Source organism: Nicotiana tomentosiformis, chromosome 11, assembly GCF_000390325.3.
Source record: "Nicotiana tomentosiformis chromosome 11, ASM39032v3, whole genome shotgun sequence".
In the NCBI taxonomy this organism is placed as follows: Eukaryota; Viridiplantae; Streptophyta; class Magnoliopsida; order Solanales; family Solanaceae; genus Nicotiana; species Nicotiana tomentosiformis.
This window is the reverse complement of record NC_090822.1, coordinates 127,260,639-127,274,276: the sequence shown is the minus strand read 5'-3', so window position 1 is coordinate 127,274,276 and position 13,638 is coordinate 127,260,639. Positions and strand designations below refer to the sequence as shown.

At 35.8% G+C, this 13,638-nt stretch overlaps 1 long non-coding RNA gene across 1 annotated transcript in view; it reads left to right on the top strand.

Moving 5' to 3' along the window:
- The window catches only part of LOC117277500 (uncharacterized), a 170,248-nt gene extending 161,075 nt beyond the window's left edge, over positions 1-9,173 (top strand). The window contains exon 2 of the long non-coding RNA XR_011411901.1: positions 8,706-9,173. This is a non-coding gene — a long non-coding RNA (uncharacterized lncRNA). The remainder of the gene's footprint in view (positions 1-8,705) is intronic.
- The last annotated feature ends 4,465 nt before the right edge of the window (positions 9,174-13,638 follow it).

Below are 13,638 nucleotides of genomic sequence, written 5' to 3'. Positions count from 1 at the left end.
ATGAGCAGCCGAACCCGCAAAGGGGTTGTTATCAATGTGATTGTACTAGGAAATTCATGATAGAATGTCCCAGACTTGGGAGAGACGGATTTCATCAGAATACTTAGGCTACAAGCTTTATTCCAGTTAATACTCCATGTGCACAACTAGGTATGAGTGTAGGACAGGGGGGTAGAGGGCGCCCAAGAGGGGGAGGCCCGACCCGTTGATATAATTGCTATGACTTAGTTGAGGCAAATACACCAGATGGTGTCGTACATACATGATTTAATTTATAACAAAAGGAGCATTATTCTTATTTTGATTCAATTCTGATTATCGAGGTGAGACGGATTTCATCGAGGGAAATTCATGATAGAATGTCCCAGACTTGGGAGAGACGGATTTCATCAGAATACTTAGGCTACAAGCTTTATTCCAGTTAATACTCCACGTGCACAACTATATCATGCTCCATATAGGGCGAGTTTGTGATTTGTACACCACTCACGTGTTTACCCCTGTTGGGATATTTGATGATGTTAGACCGTGTCTATCCAAAAATGACATTCTATTACTCACTACATTGGGTTTTGATGTGGTTTCGGAATAATTGATTTCAATTTTATGAATTATATGCCCTATTGGTATGGGGGGTTCATTATCTGTTGTGAAAATTGTTTACAGAATTTATTATAAAGAAGAAAGAAAGGGAATGGAAAATTTTAGTTGGCACAATGTGCAAAATACCTGTGATTCAGAGATGACTACGAGATCCTCACATTTTTATATGATGTAAAATATTTAAATTGGGCTACAAGTCGCGGTGAAAGTTATATAAGGACGCGGTCCTTGTGGTGAAAACTTTATGAGTTTAAATTCTCCCTTTGTAAAATTAACTTTGAAGTATAGTATTAATGGGGAGTCATGCCTGTTAGGCTTATTTGATAATTCTTTTATATGTTTCTGTGCATATTTAGCCATATTCGTGTTGTAAATATTATGTTTTAGCCTATAAGGTGAGTACCCAGGTGTAGTTAAATGCGACTCGTTGATTCGGATAAATAGTTATGAGGTATTCATGCCTCGCGTGTTGCTGTCAGTGTTGCGAAAATTGGAAATGAGATTTTAGTTAATATGAGACTAATTGAGGATGCTGAAATTAATTATAAATATCTATTATGACAAGAGATGTGGTTATGGGCATACGTATAATATGTGTGTAGGCACGAAATTGCTACAGCCGGTTGAGACCAACACAATGTGTTAATATGATAACCATGTCTTCTGAAATTGATTGGAGTGTAAGAAATTGGCTTTAAAGTTATAAATGTGGATTAAATAAATAATCTCACCTGAGATGGTGTTGTCGGACCCATACTAAATTGTGGTGACGTGGAATCACCCGCGAGTATGTATGTAATAATACACTCAGTAATTTAAAGTCATAAGAATAATTCTTGGCATGTTCGAGAACGGACGTATGTTTTAAGAGGGGGAGGATGTAACGACCCGACTTATCATTTTAAGAATTTACACCTAGTTCAGATACTAAAGGTTTCGAGAAGTTTCGTAATATGTATTAGGACCCGCGTGTATGGTCGAGTTTGGTTTTCGGAAGATTCGAAATTAAATTTAAAGAAAATTTCTCATTTTAAAGCTTAAATGGAAAGAGTTGACCGGAGAGTTGACCTTTGAGCAAACGACCTCGGAATGGAATTTTGATGATATCAATAGTTTCGTATGGTGATTTCGGAATTAGGCGTATGTCCGGATTTGGATTTGAAAGTCTGTAGGATAATTCAGTGCATTTTGGCGAAAGTTGAAAAATAGAAGATTTTTGAAAAGTTTGACCGAGAGTTGACTTTTTGATATTGGGGTCGAAATCCGATTCTAAAAATTAGAACAACTCCATTATATCATTTATGACTCGTGTGCAAAATTTGAAGCCATTCCGGATTGATTTGATACGTTTCGGCGCAAAATATAGAAGTTGGAAGATTTGAAAACTTATAATTTGATTCGATGCGCGATTCGTAATGTCGGTGTTGTTTGACGTGGTATGAATCCTCGACTAAGTTCGTATTATATTTTGGGACATGTTGGTATAATTGGTTAAGGTCCCGACGGCCTCGGGTGGATTTCGGAAGGTAAACGGAATGGATTTCGGACAAAGAGGGTTGCTGGAAATTTCTGATGCAGAGCTGTTCGCCAAATATTTCTGGTGCGTGGAGCCATCTTTGAAAGCTTATATCTCGCAATCTATAAGGAATCTGAAAATCTTTAAAATGCAAAGTTGCAGCCCTTTGATTCTAGTTTACAGAATATTAAACCATTCATCATTTGGACATTTGTACAGAATGTTATGATGGATTGAACGAAGGCTGGTAGGGCAGTTTCGCCAGAAATTTCTAATGCGTGGAGCCGACTTTGGAAGCTTATATCTCGTAATTCATATGGAATCAGAAAAGTATCAAAACATGAAAGTTGTAGTCTTTTGATTCTAGTTTCCATAAAGTCAAATGATTCATCATTTGGACATTTGTACAGAAAATTATGATTGATTGAATGAAGGCTAGTGCAAGCAAGTTCTAGTGTGGACCTGTAGTGACGGAAAATAGACTTTTAGTGATGGATGGGCAGAAACTTAAGGACATAAATGGTCATTCCTTCATTTCGTTTTGGATTTTTGGAGCACGATTCTTGGGTGCTTTTTGGGCGATTTTCACGGAAAAACATTGGGGTAAGTGTTCCTCCTATATTGATTATATTTCATGATTTCATACTCATTTACATCATGAATCCGTGAATCTAAGGAAGAAAACTCAAGATTTTTGCAAAATCTTCCAAAAATAAAAATTAAAGATTTGGAGGTCGAGTTGTTATCGGAATTTGATAAACTTGGTATGGATGGACTCTTATTGAATGGGTTGTCGTATTTTGTGTGTTTCGTTGGATTCTGAGACGTGGGCCCCACAGTCGATTTTTGAGCTAAATTTTGAATTTTGTTGGAAAATTAGTATTTTCATATGGAATTAATTCCTATAATTTGTATTCACTGAATTGAATTAATTTGGATAGATTAGAGCTATCGGGAGGTCAATTCAAGCGAGAAGGCTATTTTGGAATATCGGCGTAACTTCAAAAAGGTAAGTGTATTGCCTAACCTCAAGTGGGGGAATTACCCCTTAGGCATCGAGTCTTATGTGCCATTTGTGAAATGTGAAAAGCCGTATACGCGAGGTAACGAGTACGTACTCGGGCTTATATGTACAAAATTTATTGAGTTAAAGTCTTGGGCATATTGTGTAGTAAATTGGATAATTGTTGGTATATATTTAATCATCTGATTGCCATGCCTCAAATCACAATTATTGAACTTGTTTTTATATGACAAATCGATGTAATTATTACTTGTATAGTTATGTGATTTCCGTGTGTTTGATGGTTTGATATTTCTTAGAATTTGATTTCATTATGAATTTTCCCTATGCAAATAATTAATTAAGCAAGCTTAAGAAGAAGTATTAATATAATTATCTAAATTTAGATTAATGAAGGTGTGTCCTATGTTGATTATTTTACTATCTCTGTTGATTGTTTTTGAGGTTTTATATATATTGTGTGGAGCGTTGGGATATTTGTTGTGAAATTAATTGATTTTGTTATATCCTTGGAATTTGTTGTGGCCATTGGACAAATTATGATATGAATTAATTTTTTTTATATTGTCGTGATAATATTCCGTGTAAATTATTGTGTTAATTGAGTTATAATTTTGAGGATATAATGGTGGCATTTCACTGTTGATATTATGTGGGCATAAGGGAGGTATTTCACAGTTGTTATGTGTGTTGGGGTATTGTCTGGGAGGAGCGATAAGGGTGGCTATAGGAGTGATAAGGATGGATGCATGAGCGATAAGGGTGGCTATTGATATTGTCAGGGCGGAGGAATAAGGGAGGCTATTATAGGAGTGATAAGGGTGGTTATAGGAGAGATAACGATGGCTATTGTTAGGGATGATATGTGATGATGTGGGGTTGTTGCGTTGATAATTTTTATGATATGTTGTGATTTTCATTGTATTTATTTTTATATCTTGTGCAATTGGTCTTGTTGTTGGTAAATTCGTAATAGTCGGATTTATGTTGAAATTAGTGTATGTGGCCATTGCCAGGCGGATTATGATATAAAATGTGGGTACGAGGTGCCATGAGTAAATGATGATGATATTGGCACGTGAATTGTCCGTGCAGTTGTGACATGAAATAAAGGCACGGGGTGCCGGAAAAATATGATGATTTAATTATAGGCACGAAGTGCTGTGGAAATATGAAAGTAGGATGAGACCCGTATTTATGAAAAATATAAAAATAAACTGAGACCCGTATTTGTATGATTATGAAATGAAGTGTCACATGGTGACTTTTTAATTGAAAGAATTTTTTGAAAATATTTATTTGGAAGGATTTGTAATCAAAAAGATTTATTTGAAAGAATTACATTCGAAAGGTATTTATTTGAAGAAATTATATTTGAGATAAATTTATTTAAAGGAAGTATATTTGAAAGATATTTATATGAAGGAATTATATTTGAAAGAGATTTATTCAGAAGAATTATATGTGAAAGATATTTATTTGAAATACTTGATTTAATTGGGTGTACTTATATTTATAAATTATTGAGCGTTATTAATGGTGTTCTTGTTGCCCTTATTGTTATTTGTTTCATATTATTTTGTATATCTTATTGCACATGCTATTACACTAGTAAGTGTCTTGACTGTATCTCGTCTCTACTCCACTAAGGTTAGTCTTGATACTTACTGGGTACCGACCGTAGTGTACTCATACTACACTTCTGCACATTTTTAGATTCCATTTAATATAAATGGCTTCGAAATATAATGGAAATCGACTTACCTAGTCTTAGAGACTAGGTGCCATCACGACGCCTGTGGTGGGATTTTAGGTCGTGACAAGTTGATACTAGAGCTCTAGGTTCATAGGTTCTACGAGTCCCAGACGAGTTTAGTAGAGTCTTGCGGATCGGTATAGAGACGTCTGTACTTATGTTCGAGAGGCTACAGAACTGTTAAAATTTTTATTTTTTTTCATTCCTTATCGTGCGACATTTATCCAGCTTGAAGCATATATCTTATATTCTTTTGCATCCACTCGTGTATGAAATTGCGCACTCGGTATCAACTATGCGCCAACGGTTTGTGATACTACAGAGGGGTTATAAGAGAGCCAGGGTTGCTCAACTATTGTTATATCGTGTCCTCCAGATCGAGGACGCAAGAGTATTGAAAGATCATTCAGTTGTGCACATGGGGGTGCAATAAGTTCTGGCATCTGGTTGATAAGTATGATCTTGAGAAGGTTTAATTAATTGCCTAATCATCACAATCGTGGTAGGTTCACGAGGTGGATGTAGATCTGAAGATAGTTAGTGGTATTAGAGACTATGTAGTTCGTATGGGATTTCTATTTAGCGAAGGGTACATACTAGCAACCAAGGCACTGGAGGAAGAGAGTTTAACTGTCACGAGGATGACATGCGCCAAATAAATGGCTTGAGGTGCCTTATGACCGATGTCGTACGAGCGATGAAGGTTAGTATTGTGGATTATTAGAATGTGACCTATGGCTTTACGCCAAGTTAGGAGAGTCAACTATCAACGATTAGATTCCAGGGTCATGTGTTATATAAATTTTAGCTTGAGATGTATTTATGTGGTATTGAAAGGTTCTCCGATACTTGTATATAATTAAGAGTCAAGATTTCTATGGGATAATGATGGGATTTGTAGTATTCCCGCTTCCTTAATAATTCTAAAATTTCAGTACCAACGGGGTCACAGAAACAATTTCAGAATACTTGGGGTGCTACAATAAATTCTTTTAATGCACCACCGGCACAAGGTTCTTATAATGGTTGTTCCAGCTATCCGGCAGAGACTCAATATGAGCAGCCGAACCCGCAAATGGGTTATTATCAGTGTGATTGTACTAGGCAATTCACGAGAGAATGTCCTAGACTTGGGAGAGACAGATTTCATCAGAATACTTAGGCTACAAGATTTATTCCAGTTAATACTCCACGTGCACAACCAGTTATGGGTGTAGGACATGGGGGTAGAGGGCGCCCAAGAGGGGGAGGCCCGGCCCATTGATGTAATTGCTATGACTTGGTTGAGGCAAATACACAAGATGGTGTCGTACATACATGATTTAATTTATAATAAAATTGTGACTTGGAGTTGAAATATATTTCTTAGTAGCAGGATTCCATAGGATGACTTCTGGTGAAGTGTATATATTATTCATCAAACACATTAAACCATTATAAGAAAATATTTCAATCTTTAGACACCAACTTCTTTTTAAAAAGAATTTTTTAACTTTTACCCCCAAAATTGGGACAAACGCATGGGGTAATGTATTTGATTGCGGAAGCAAAGTCTCAGGCTTCTTGTCCTACCCAAAGACCTACAACCCGATAGCCCTAGCCATCAATGGTATGGTTCCAAAATCAAAAGCACCTCACGCTGATTTGCTCATACGTAAATCAAATGTATTAATGTAAATATTTGGTAGTAATAAATTCTTTCCAAATATCTTGGGTCATCAATGTCTCCTTCCAGCTATGCAAACAAATGCAAAATCTTCCATATTAATTAGAGAACATGATCAAATTTATATATAACATTGCCATTCCAAGCAACAAAAAACATCCCAACATCTCTTGTCAAAACTAGCACATATCCCACTTAATCATGAAAACTAGAACATGATCAAGTTTGTATATCTGTTGCATCCAAGGAAGAATGAAAATGACAAGGAAGTTAGTTTTCATCACTCACCTTCTTCATCAGACCCTTCTTCCTTTTCTTGTATGTTGCTTTTCTTGCCGAGTCATTAACTATGAAAGCTAACTCGGCAGAAAAGCAACATTCAAGAAAATGAGATTTAAGGGTAATTAGGTACTACGATGTATGTCTTCCTTTAGTTTTGGAAGCAAACAATGACGAAGACACAAATGTTAGACAGGTTTGTAAATCTTAGTGGTTGCAAAATTTTTCAGTCAACTTGCATTTGCTATTTGTGCTTAGTGCTTACATTGATGTTTTGTTCAGAATGTTCTTTATGGACTTGGCCTTTGGGCGGAATATGGTCTGTCTTTTTTCAAACCTTTTGTTGGATATCGAGATTTTTTTCATCATGGAGAAGGAAATAAGAATCCTTTCGTTACGCATTTAAAAGCTCGTGAACCTGAAAATGAAAGTACATATGATAATGGTGTTTCTGCACTTGGTAAGATATATCAGTTTCATGGTGAAGGTATCGACTCAACCCAGGTATATGTCCTTTTTTGGGTTATGCATTCTTATTTTTTATTCTCTTGTTTTTGTGTTGTTTCTCCTAACTCTTAGATACCCCCAACTAATTCCTTCTTCTAGTAATAACATGCGAAAAAGGAAGATATCACGTATTTTTTTTGCTTACATGTATTCTGAGATTCTATCTCCTTTCTCAGATGATACATTCGTACACAGATTTCTAAGATTTTTTGTCCTTCCAACTATAAACTACAGTTGAAGGTGGCTCTGACAGTAGAAAAGGAACTTTAGACACTTTCATATGTTAAGAAAATTAATTGCAAATATTTGCTTCATGTGATTAGTGTGTTGTTTGTTAATACCTTTTGATAAGGTTTTGTTTCATTGTGAATATGCTAATCCATTAAATTTTGGTAAAACATAATATTCTGGTCTGTATAGACGAAATGATGCTCCTCCAATGTAATTTCCCATAATTCTTACTCCAACTCATTTGGTAGGTTATTCCACCTTGGTTGAATTGCGTGCCTATAAAAGCTGATTTGGTTGAAGCCAAATTTGTTCACGAACAGTTATGTTCAGTGGTCGAAAGGTACTGGATTCTTTTGGTCTAGTTTTATCCTCATTTACTCTTACTTTACTATTTCAAGTCTTGGTTTTGTTACCTCAGCAATATTGGTCAATTGCTTTTTGTGGTTGTTTTTCATTACTATATAGTATTCCTGCATCATTATGATTTATCAAACTTCTTTACCTTGTTGTATAACCAAAAATGAGAACATTACAAAAGGAAACATATGATTAGAAACGTCTTCCCAAGATAAAATTGTTTGTTTGCTAGACAAAACGTTTGAAGTAGTATATTAGTAGTGTAGTAACTAGTTCAAGTTAATGATAGTGCAGCTGCAAAAGCTTTGATATACTCTGGTATAACAAAATTTCAATAGGTGGTGAAACCATTTATACAGATGGATTGTTGACTTCTCTGATGCTATGATCCAACTTGGCAAAATCATCTTTCTGGTAGTTGTTACTGTGTTTTCAGTAAGCAAATTAAACATTAACATGAAGTTTTTAAACTCTAATATGTGTCTCATGTCTTAACGCCTTTTTAGTCTTCTAATGTTAACCAATTTTCTCACTTGCAGGTCAAACAGAGAACTTCTAGGTCCCAACTATCAATACCTTACAAAAGTTGTTATCTAACTATTAGATGCTAGATTGAGCTGTTAATTTTTGATAGATATAAAGATTTTGCAACTGTGATTCTTTTGCTTATTATTTGTAAGCAAAATATTAAAACCTGATCAAATTTTTATCAAAGTAACCTCTATATATATGTAGCCATCCGTGATTGAAAGTTGATTCTTCCTAGGTCCTATGTGATGGAGAGGATCTTGTTACAGAAGATAACTGAGAAACGCATCATTAATCTTTTGAGGAATTTTCAGAAAACATTACCAGCAGCCACCTGGGCATCAGCATGTTCGTTGCTATTACCTCAGCAGGAGATGGAGTTGGAATCCATTCTATCACTTAAGGAAGATGCTAACTTGTCACCAGTACAATGAAACCTAAAGTCCTGTGAACTTGTTGCGAATCAATCATTTTGATGCTTGATTCTCTCACAAATATCATTCTCTTATGGAGAAAGGTGTTTGCCAAAGTTAGGGTCTAGTCATTTTCTTTTATTGTTTCTTAAATTACATTGATTACAGTTTTTGTTTCTTTATTTCTGATATTTTTGCTGCCATTTGTTTCTATATCCGTTTTGCACCCCTCTATTGTAAAACAACATAATGTAGTACTACAACAACACAATAAACTCAGTAAATTTTCACAAGTGGGGTCTGGGGATAAGATGTACGCAGCCTTAGCTATTTCCGATAGACCCTCGCTGGACAACGGATGAAAGAAGAGAAGAAACAAAAACAAAAATGTGGTGGCCACAAGTAGGAATAAAACAGCATAATGTAGGAGGAAATTATCCTTTCATTGAGTCATGTTAGGAGCTCACTCTGGTTTAGGAGAATCCTTCTTTCATTGTCTTTGAATGACTTACAAATAGTAAAATGTAGATAAAAAGGTCGTATGCAAAAACTTAAAATTTGTTAAGGGAGTAAATAAATGTGCTATTATACATGTTGACAATTTCCTTCCCCAACCGTTCGACAAGAGGAAACAACAAAATAGCTAAAAGTGTTGAAGATGCAAGCAGCTTTGTGCTGAAATCCGTTAAAAGGCAAGCCAAGCGATCACTTATGACATTATTCCATCAGCTTTTATGTCCCATTTCCCCCAACTGAAATGAGACCAATTCCACATTCCACAGCTAATGTTGGCTTTCCTTCTCAACTAGACCTCCCGCCAACTACTTTTTCTTTGTCTATTATATCAGATTTAAATCCAAAAGATCTTTCAAACGTATTATAGATCTTAAAGATCAAATAATTGAATAAAAGGAAATGTGAGCTGTTTGAGAATATAAAATAAAACAACTTGCATGGCAAAATGTCAATGCCACATCAGATGACTTTCTTGTTCATTGCCTTGTATTAGCTACTGCCGGTGGTTCATTAATGTTTAGCAAAGTTGACTCGTTTGACCCCAGTAATTTAGGCACCATATGTTTTTAAATAGATCAAGAGATAAAATTAGCAAACTTGTGCCAAAAATCCTAGCGGTCTTGTTTTCCTGGGTAATTTCTTCATTTTGATTTGGTCTATTTGTCCTTTCCTTTTCGTGTATCCGAAAGGATCAGTTGACCAACTAATCCCATTTCATGCACCTCCTACAAATGGAAATGGTGTAGACCATGTCGCCTTTCCTCGCTTTACCCTATATGAGGGATGTTCTGTGTTTATCATATACCGTTTTCTTGACCACCTGATGCCCCACTTGTATGTCAAAAATACTACTCCCTCTGTGTTACGACCCAATTTTAGATCATGACCAGCGCTTAGAACCAAGTGTCCCTAAGTAAGTCTTATCGGTATTTTACAGAAAATCGGACAGAGTTTCCTCTGTTTTAGGACTATCCAAAAGGTTTTCTGTCTCATAAACAAATAACAACCAACCAATATTCATCTAAATCAGTCACAATCTTCATCAACTAATCAAAAACGAGTTTACACCAACATTACCAACCTTACCAACATAACAATACTAAACCCGTCTCAAAAATACAGAAAAGAAGTGCAATACTAGTAACTAGCCCAATATAACGAATGAATACCCATGACACTAATAAAAATGACTATGGAGCGACTCTAAAAGTTCAAAAAAAAGACGATAACAATAATTAAACTCTTCGCCCACGCGAACAATAGCGGGGCTCATCAGGAACTATCAACTCGTCTACTATAATTAACGAACTCGCCTGCGTTAACTGCTGTCTCTATAAAAAAAAATAGCGGGGAGTGAGTCTCCAGCTCAGTGAGTAATAACACTTAACTACAACCATTTTTAATTGGGGACAAATTAGAAAATAAGCTAGTATATTAAACAGAAAATATCATACGAATGCCCTTTCAGATACAATAAATAATAATTAATCTCATCTTGTGTTTCCTGTAACATAAATTAATTTAACAATTCGGTAATCAACTCGGTAAACACTGTGTCGTAGCAAATTTTTATGTTTGCGAGGTTTCCAAGAAAGGATCATGTAATCTGTATCACTATGTGGACCCCTTCGTAAAAGGAGTCAAATATAACTGTAGGTCCTTACTCGAGGGAAAACTGTAACTGTATGCTAGTTCTACCTTCCCGCTAAAGATGACTATAACTGTAATCGGTAATCTATAAATACAAGGTGCACCGGGTCTAACGAACCCGTAGCTACGGGATCCTTCAAAGTCTCCTTCCATTTATACTTTTTTTGTACACAATAAATATTCACATGAAAGCATTTTCAAAATAGTACAGGGAATTTCAATTCCTATCAAATCATGTAATCTGATTTCGGTAACGGCAATCATATCTCAAGTAACAGTAAAACATGTCTAATAACAGTGAGAACATTTTAAATAATTGTCAACCTCTCAGGTAAACTATTCAGTACCATATCAAGTAAAGGATTTATCCCACATACAATTTCAAATATTCGATAACACATGTTTTTTTCAAAATAATGTATAAATCATGCAGGTTATGAAAACACAAATTGTAGTAAGATTACTACTCACAGTACTCGTGAAGGAATACCAAACGCATCACCTCGAGCACTTCGTTCCACTTGTTCAAATACCTACTTATAACAAAATCAATCTATGTATTAAATTCATGAATTACCAACATAATTGGTCAATCACTGTCACCTTTAATTAATTTCCATGTTTTCATTCCTCTGAAATATGATCATTGATTCTCTTCTAAGCAATTTAGTAGTACTTAATTGGATAGAAACTATAGTTTTCCATTTGTTCTTATATTTTTATTTGAATCTTTTTCTCATGTAGTACTTTACAAGTATTGCTAACCCGTACATTAAAGTTCTTGGTATAAGCTAATAGAATATATTCTTTTTCAATCTTCATACGGAATCCATGATTGTGCTAAATAAAAAGAACACATTAAGTGTAACGACCCGATTTGTCATTTTAAGAATCTATGCCCCGTTCAGTGACTTAAGGTCTCGAGCAGTTTCATAATATGTATTATGACCCGCGGGTGTGGTCGAGTTTGATTTTCGGAAGATTCGGAATTTACTTAAAAGAACAATTCTTATTTAGAAGCTTAAATGGAAAAAGTTGACCGGAGAGTTGACTTTTGAGCAAACGACCCCAGAATAGAACTTTGATGATGGCAATAGTTTCGTATGATAATTTTAGACTTAGGCGTATGCTCGGATTTGGATTTGGAAGTCAGTAGGACAATTCGACGTATTTTGGCGAAAGTTGGAAAATATAAGATTTTTGAAAAGTCTGACCGAAGCCTGAATTTTTGATAACGAGGTTGGATTTCGATTCCGGAAATTGAAATAGCTCAATTACGTCATTTATGACTTTTGTTCAAAATTTGAAGTCATTCCGGATTAATTTGATACGTTTCGGCTCAAAATATAGAAGTTGGAAGATTTAAAAACTCAAAATTTGATTCGATGCGCGATTCGTAATTTCGGCGTTATTTGACGTGGTTTGAATCCTCGACTAAGTTTGTATTGTATTTTTGGACATGTTGGTATAATTGATTGAGGTGCCGGGGGCCTCGGGTGGATGTCAGAAGATTAACGGAGCAATCTGGTGTTGAAGGAAGCTGCTGGAAAATGGCAGCAGCTGTTGGAGTCGCACCTGCGGAACTATGGGCGCAGGTGCGACCATCGCAGAATCTAGATGAAGCTCGCAGAAGCGAAATTGGCTGGGTTGGACTAAGGCCGCAGGTGCGAAGAATTCCCCGCACCCGCGTGATCGCAGAAGCGGGCAGAGGAGGCGCAGAAGCGGAACCCATCACAGGTGCGCACTGGCCATTGCAGAACCGACGTGCGCAGATGTGGCATTTTGCCCGCAGGTGCGAATCTGGGCAAAATCATTAAGGACCAAAATTGCTCATTTTGCCATATTTCGATTGGAATTTTGGAGCTCGGTTTTTGGGCGATTTTGGGGGAGTTCTTCAAGACTTTGACTTGGGTAAGTGTTCTATGTCCTAAAGTGATTATATTTTATGAATATATGGTTATATTCATCGTTTAATTCGAGTTTAATGGAGGAAATGAGAATTTTTGTAAAAACTCTCCCAAAAACGAAAATTTAAGATTTGGAGGTCAAGTTGTTATCGGAATTTGATAAAATTGGTATGGTTGAACTCGTATCGGAATGGGTGTTCGGATTTCATAAAAATTATGCCGGGTTCCGAGAGGCGAGCCCCGCGTTGACTTTTGTTGACTTTTTAGAATAAATTTTTAAGTCGACGTTTTATTATCCGGAATTATTTTCGATGAATTTTAACGAAATTGTACAATTAATTTGGATAGATTTGAGTTGTCTGGAGGTCAATTCAAGCAAGAAGGTAATTTTTGAAATATCGGTATAATTTCAAAAAGGTAAGTATCTTGCCTAACCTTGAGTGGGGAAATTACCCCTTAGGCATCAAATCTTATGTGTCATTTGTAAAATAAGAAAAAAAGTCGTGTACGCGAGGTGACGAGTACGTACTCGGGCTTATATGTGCAAAATATATTGGGTTAAAGTCTTAGGCATATTGTGTAGTAAATTGGATAACTGTTGACATTTATTAAATCATCTATTTGCCATGCCTCAATTCACGTTTGTTGAATTTGTTTTTATATGACAATTTGATGTGATTATTAC